The sequence below is a fragment of the Gigantopelta aegis genome, chromosome 3, assembly GCF_016097555.1.
Source record: "Gigantopelta aegis isolate Gae_Host chromosome 3, Gae_host_genome, whole genome shotgun sequence".
In the NCBI taxonomy this organism is placed as follows: domain Eukaryota; kingdom Metazoa; phylum Mollusca; class Gastropoda; order Neomphalida; family Peltospiridae; genus Gigantopelta; species Gigantopelta aegis.
Window position 1 is genome coordinate 31,724,419 of NC_054701.1, and position 6,886 is coordinate 31,731,304.

A 6,886-nucleotide genomic window follows, 5' to 3' on the forward strand; every position below is an offset into this window, starting at 1 on the left:
TACATATTAAACAGACAAGTAAATATTTTGTAAATATCTATTTAATTATAGTCTATCTAATAAATTTACTTGTTAGGGCTCTTATTGATGTACAAGGTGGTGTTTACTCTTGAAATTAAAAGAAATATGTCAGTAAACAGGTAATTTGCGCACTTTAATGGAACAGACTATAACAAAGTTTGGTCAACATGTCAATTTCATTGCCGTTACAATATGTGAGGGACCCTTTTTGATGATGGTTTACCCATATTCCTCTCCAAAACAAAATATTTGTAGACATTTATAAGTAACTTTTGAGCAAAACTGTCAAGAACCATTTTGAGTTTGTGATCTATTTTCCAGTATTAAAGGTGCTATCTCAAAGTTGCATAATGACAGCTATTGCAAATTATGTTTTTATAAAATTTTGCTTTAACATTTAAAGACTACACCTTTAACTATATTCCCAAAAATTATTATAGGAAATGATTTTATCTACTAGTAGAAAATAATTTTTTATTCGAGAATCTTCATCACAAACAGTAGCCCGAGTACTCTGACTGTAAGAGAGCTAGACGGACATTTGGACATAAACACGCTCTCATTACAGTCAGAGACCAACCTATGTCTTTTTTTGGCAATTCCTGACTACCAAACGGTAGGCAACGAGTCCCGCTCTAATACCACAACAATCCTATGTTTGACGTCAAATACCTTTACATCAATCATTTTCGAGTTAAGTGATACAAAAAAATCCACATATTAATCACTAATACACTTACTACAGAAAGAAACACGACAGCACCCACATTCAGCTACGCTTCGTGACACTCCGTCGCAACAATTGCAAAGCTCGGCGATCTATTTCGAGACGTAGACCACGTGATCGCGCACTGGGCGATTCCGCCTTGTGCAGCAGTTACAGGGGCCGTCTCATATCAAGCGGTTATTATTTTCATAAACAAATCGTCAGTCAAAAAAGAACTTGTAAATCAGCGACAAATATCATTGTCGTACTGTTAACTGCCAATGCGTATCGATGGGTAATCTCATTAATTGTGGCTACATTCTACGCTGAAAAAAGTTCTAAACCTTTTTTTAAAACTCCCACACACCCTCTCGTTCTGAGTACAGTTTGTGGCCCTGATCAGAAATCGTGGTAGCGTACTTGAACATCAAACTGATATAAGCAGGTTAATTCCCGACATCGGACCTGGCAGTCATTTGTGGCCATACATGCATACGGCGAAACTCATCGCCATCGGTCCCTAGGCGTCAGCTTGTCTACTATGACGGAACTCCCGTCTACAACTGATCATTGAGTATTGTGTTACAGAATCGGTCTTTGTTCAGTTGTTGAAAACAATTGGGCTGTGTTCTACGTAGGTTAATTCATTGTCAATAATTATTAACTACCATACATATATGTGATTTACATTTGCTTGGATAAAACGATCGTTCATATGAAATTAGTTATTAAGCAAACAGAATACTTACAACCAACCCAAAACAAAATTTGAACTATTTTTATTACTTAATTTACTAGTATCCTACCGCCTTTTTCTTCTTTATTTTTCTTTTTGCTTTTTAATGAGATATTACACCACAGTTTCACATTTGAGTCATTTCCGCATATTTCTTAGGGAGTGGGTTTCAGTTCAGTCGTTTGAGTGTTCGCGTCGCAGGATCGAACAACCTCGATGGATCCATTCAACCAATTGATTTCTTTGTCGTTCCAACTAATGCACCAGAACTGGTCAGTGGCCTGTGGGAAAGTACATATAAAAGATCCATTGCTAATGTAGCGGGTTTCTTCTCCAATACTCATATCAGAGTTACCAAATGTTTGACATCCAATAGCTAGTGATTAATTAATCAATGTGCTCTAGTGGTGTCGTTGAACAAAACAAATTTCAATATTTTTTAGTTTGATCTGAATAGCAAAACAACTATAAGATAAGTTTTAAAGATCGAATGAGCTATGCACCGATTCAATTTTGATTTGGCAGTAACAAGCATTGCCATCCTTCCCCTTAACGCCTCGGAATACATCTTATGATACCCCATCCCCTCAAGAGCGTTACGTAATTGTTGAAAAAAACAAACCCCACACACACACTCTACTACTGTACTAATGACTAATTCATAAAACATAAAATAATCAAATTAAATTACTACTTACTTTATCTTTCATAAGAGGAGGCAGTACGTAGCACATACTTTTGCCGTATCCTGTCGATAACACCCAAATGTATCCTTCAAATTCAAAATGGAATCAATAATGTATAATTGTTTTGGTTTAATGACGTAATGAAATCCAAATTCATCCAAAACGGCATTAGCCAACTCTTCCATGTTGTAACTTCGCTTGATATGAGACGGCCCCTGTAACTGCTGCACAAGGCGGAATCGCCCAGTGCGCGATCACGTGGTCTACGTCTCGAAATAGATCGCCGAGCTTTGCAATTGTTGCGACGGAGTGTCACGAAGCGTAGCTGAATGTGGGTGCTGTCGTGTTTCTTTCTGTAGTAAGTGTATTAGTGATTAATATGTGGATTTTTTTGTATCACTTAACTCGAAAATGATTGATGTAAAGGTATTTGACGTCAAACATAGGATTGTTGTGGTATTAGAGCGGGACTCGTTGCCTACCGTTTGGTAGTCAGGAATTGTCAAAAAAAGACATAGGTTGGTCTCTGACTGTAATGAGAGCGTGTTTATGTCCAAATGTCCGTCTAGCTCTCTTACAGTCAGAGTACTCGGGCTACACAAACAGATGCTCATATATAACTTCTGATATAGCACCTTTAAGTGGTTGCAAGATTGTATAAATTTCTACTGTATTTATATTGAATTTATATTCACTAAATATACTGGTCAAAATTAATAATTTATGCTGCAATTCAAAATAATCAGTTATCTTGCAGTTTTAACATAAAAGTTTGTTTAAGGGTAAACGAAATTGACACATAGCCATCAAAATGTGTTATAGTCTGTTCCAATAAACATCACAAATCTCCTGTTTACTGGTATCTTTATTTTAATTTCAAGAGTAAACACCACCTTGTACATCAATGAGAGCCCAAACAAGTAAATGCTAAATTAGGCGGAGTATCATTAAATAGGTATTTACAAAATATTTACTTGTTGTTTAATATGAAAGAAATAATTGACGAAAATCATTTTAATTCTATTTCCGACACTACTTTAGTTCATGTGATCATACAGCTGTATCTATAAAACCATGGTAACATGTACCAATACGAATAGAGATATTGATCCCAGTGATCATCAATCACTCCCCATGTAAACACCGAAACCATTCATCAAAATGTGAAATCTGCATTCTGGTTAATATTAAAGTAACTTGTGGAATTATCATCTTGGACAACATCAATAAGAACATACATCGTTGTCATACAAATATTTATTTTAATCAGTATTTCTTTTCTATGAAAATCGTTAATTGCAAAAAGATTAAAAGGTCCACAATCATGGCACATTATTAATACACAGTATATATAAAGAAAATACATAAAGATTACATTATTAAACATTAAAAAAACATACCACCCCAATTATTAATAAAGTGACTTTTTGTAAAACGCTCGGGGGAAAAACACTGATCCAGTCGATTTGACTCGCATCGGACCTGTGACGTAGCATCCGGTGAATTCCACTCATTCATTAGTAAGTTAGCATGGCGACAGCATGTAACGATTCTTCGGAAAATGGCTCATTCTTATCGGACGTTAGTTTGGACATTTCTGACTTCTCGCATTTGTCTGTTTATTCTAATGCTACCTCGATTGGTGAGGAAGAAGGAGAAAATCCGTAGGGATACTTCCCTATTAGTTTGAACCGGAGTATACCGACGATGATCCGGTGAACCAAATGCGGTCAGCTTATATGCAGGCCAGAGCCCGAACGTCGCCCGGGGACAAAAACAAAGCCCGAATGTTAATGCAGAGGTGTACATTGTTGGAAAAATATTTTTTTAGAAAATTGCATTTTTTATTTTCGGGCTGTACATAACGAAATCCCGAACATCGCCCGAAAACATAACAGGTAATGCGATTTAAAAAATTAAAAAAAAAATTCCATCATTTTATTTTTTTAACATGTATAAATGCATCGTGTTGAGGTGTATCTTTGTGCCAAATATGAATAACGTACACCTCAGCATTAACATTCGGGCTTTGTTTTTGCACCGTGGGTGCGCCCCAAGAGCGCACATGGTCACAGCACGGACGCAGCTGTAGTCGGCGGCGCTTGCACGGAGACCTCACAGAGTCCATGGAGATGTCACTGCGTCTCTACTGCGTTCTTATGGCGCGTCTACAGCGCTTGTACTGCGCTTGCACGCAGTGTTATTGATGCTATTGCGCTCTCAGAGATTACACGGAGCTGCCACGGCGATCATTGCGCTCCTACGGTGTCCATCAGCGTTTACAGGGCGCTGAAACCACGCTGCCAGTGCGTTGTGAGCAAATCTCACAAAAATGGTATAAATGCGTCCTAATCATTGTCACCCTCATGTGTTTCCCCGACCTCATCATGGCTGTTGTACGCCAGCAAGCCGGGCTACTCCTTGCCTACATGCACTTCCAGCAGGTCCAGGATGATGCAAACGTTGTGCACCTCATTCAGGGACGGAGGCGGATGAGGGCCCAAAGGCATAGGAGGGTCTGGGTATGGCAGTGGCTGGACGTCGGCAGGAGGTTGCAGTATGGTCACTATCATCAGCTCATGCCTGAGCTGCAGTATGAAGACCCTGCCAGTTACTTCAATTTCCTACGTGTGCCACCCGACATGTTCGATGAGCTTCTCGGCAGATTAGGTCCACTAATCACCAAACAAGAAACCCGGTATTGAAAAGCTCTCGAATCAGGTTTGAAGCTGGCCATGACATTGCGTCACCTGACCTCCGGGGACAGGTACGCCAGCATGAAGTTCGACTTTAGAGTACCTCACAATACCATGTCTGTGTGTGTTCGTGAAGTGTGCCAGGCTTTGATGAGTACAAAGACGAGTGCATCCAGTGTCCTACCACCGTAGCAGAATGGCGTGCAATTTCTGCGGAATTTGGGCGCAGATGGAATGTGCCCCATGCATGCACCGAGTTTGATGGGAAACATGTAGCCTGCAGACGTCCTCGGAACACTGGCAGCCTGTACTTCAACTACCAAAGTTGAGAATGCCTTCGGAATCCTGGCACAGCGCTGGCAGATCCTCCTCACTACGATGCAACACGACCCTGAGACAATCGCTATCATCGTGGAGGCCTGCGTCATTCTGCACACTCTGATGCGGATGCAATACCCTGCACTCCAGAATGCTGCCATGGACGCAGAGAATGACAACCACCGAATCATCCCCGGTTCATGGCGGGCTACGGCAAACATGCATGATGTGGACAATATGAGGAGTCCCAATCGAGACACCACTGCGATGCATCCGCAAAAATCAGGTACGTTTTGTTTTTTTAGTTCTAAGACTAATTCCTGACGTAACACGTTAAGTATTACGTAATAGTAGGATCATTATGCAGACTAACCCAATTTTTTTTCCTAGAAAACGTTTTATGGTGTTTTTTTGGTAATATTGTGTCCAGAGAACAGCATATCAAAAGTAGGCCAAAATATAAGAACCGCAAAGGGTCTAAATATGACGTCAAACAAAATGGCTGCCATTTGACCAAAAATCCTAATATCTTCACATATCTTTTGAAACAAGCAGTACTAGACCACTTTAAAAGTGAAAATTATTCATAAAGCTTATTACTTTAAAAGTCCTGCAGTTGACAGAAGTGTCCCTAAGTTATGTCATAACGTCATAACATGACGTGACGTCATCAGCGTTTATCCCTGTTATAATGTTCCGCGATGTCGTTTCACCTGAGAATGGGGTATAGAGTCCAAGCATTGTGTCAAGTTTGGTCAGATCCTCTTTATATCCCTGACTATTCTTGCAGCAGTTGCTTCTTTGTGCTGTTCGCTAGTTGTATACTGCATGTCACAAAATTCCTGCATGGCATAGTTGTACGTACATGATACAGGAGAAGACATTGTCCAGATGGTCATTTGGTGTTTTGACATCCCACTACCCCTTGTTAAACCCCGCTGTATTTTTGAGTGACCTCATAAGAGAGTGTTCAATGACCAAGTCACATCCAAGACCAGCCCAGAATTTGTTGCTTCGCCGGATGACATGGTATTCAAGCATGAATTTCTGAAACACTTCTGGGTTTCCAATCTCCAAAGATGTCATCTTTTGGAGATACAGTTAGGCAGACTTGAGGTAATTTGGGTGACCCGCGGCGGCAAATATAGGCAAACAATCTGAGACAGCATGGAGGTGCATTTGCCATGATCCCGTACGATCAGCCTCAATAAGTTCCCGCGCAACTCCCAACATTCGCAGATAGTTCAACCACAGTTTGCTTTTTTTTAGGTTACTACACAAACAAACTTGTACATACAATCACATCCAATCACTTTTTCTCTGCTTGACAGTATAATTCCTCAAGTTCCTGTATAAGGCTCTCAAATCCTGGTTCACTTTCAGTGATCTTGGATATGATTTGGTTGGTGAGACACTGGTCAACTAGGAGATGTCCACGAAGCGCACGATACAGCCTTTCCAGTCATCATGTGTACGACTGCATTTTCCCCATAGATTGCCTCCAGTATGTCTTTGAGTCCACTGCATTCCATCAATGTCCCAACAGCGCCCAACAGGTTCATTAGTGTATGGAAGCTCCCGAGTAACAAGACAACATCTTTTACTGGGCTATTGTCTTCAACCTCGTTCACTATTTCAGAAGCTTTCCAAAAGAGAGGCTGGTCGAAAGTGACTACAGGTGAAATGTTGTGCTTGACGCGAGCTTGCATATGAACTCAAGAGT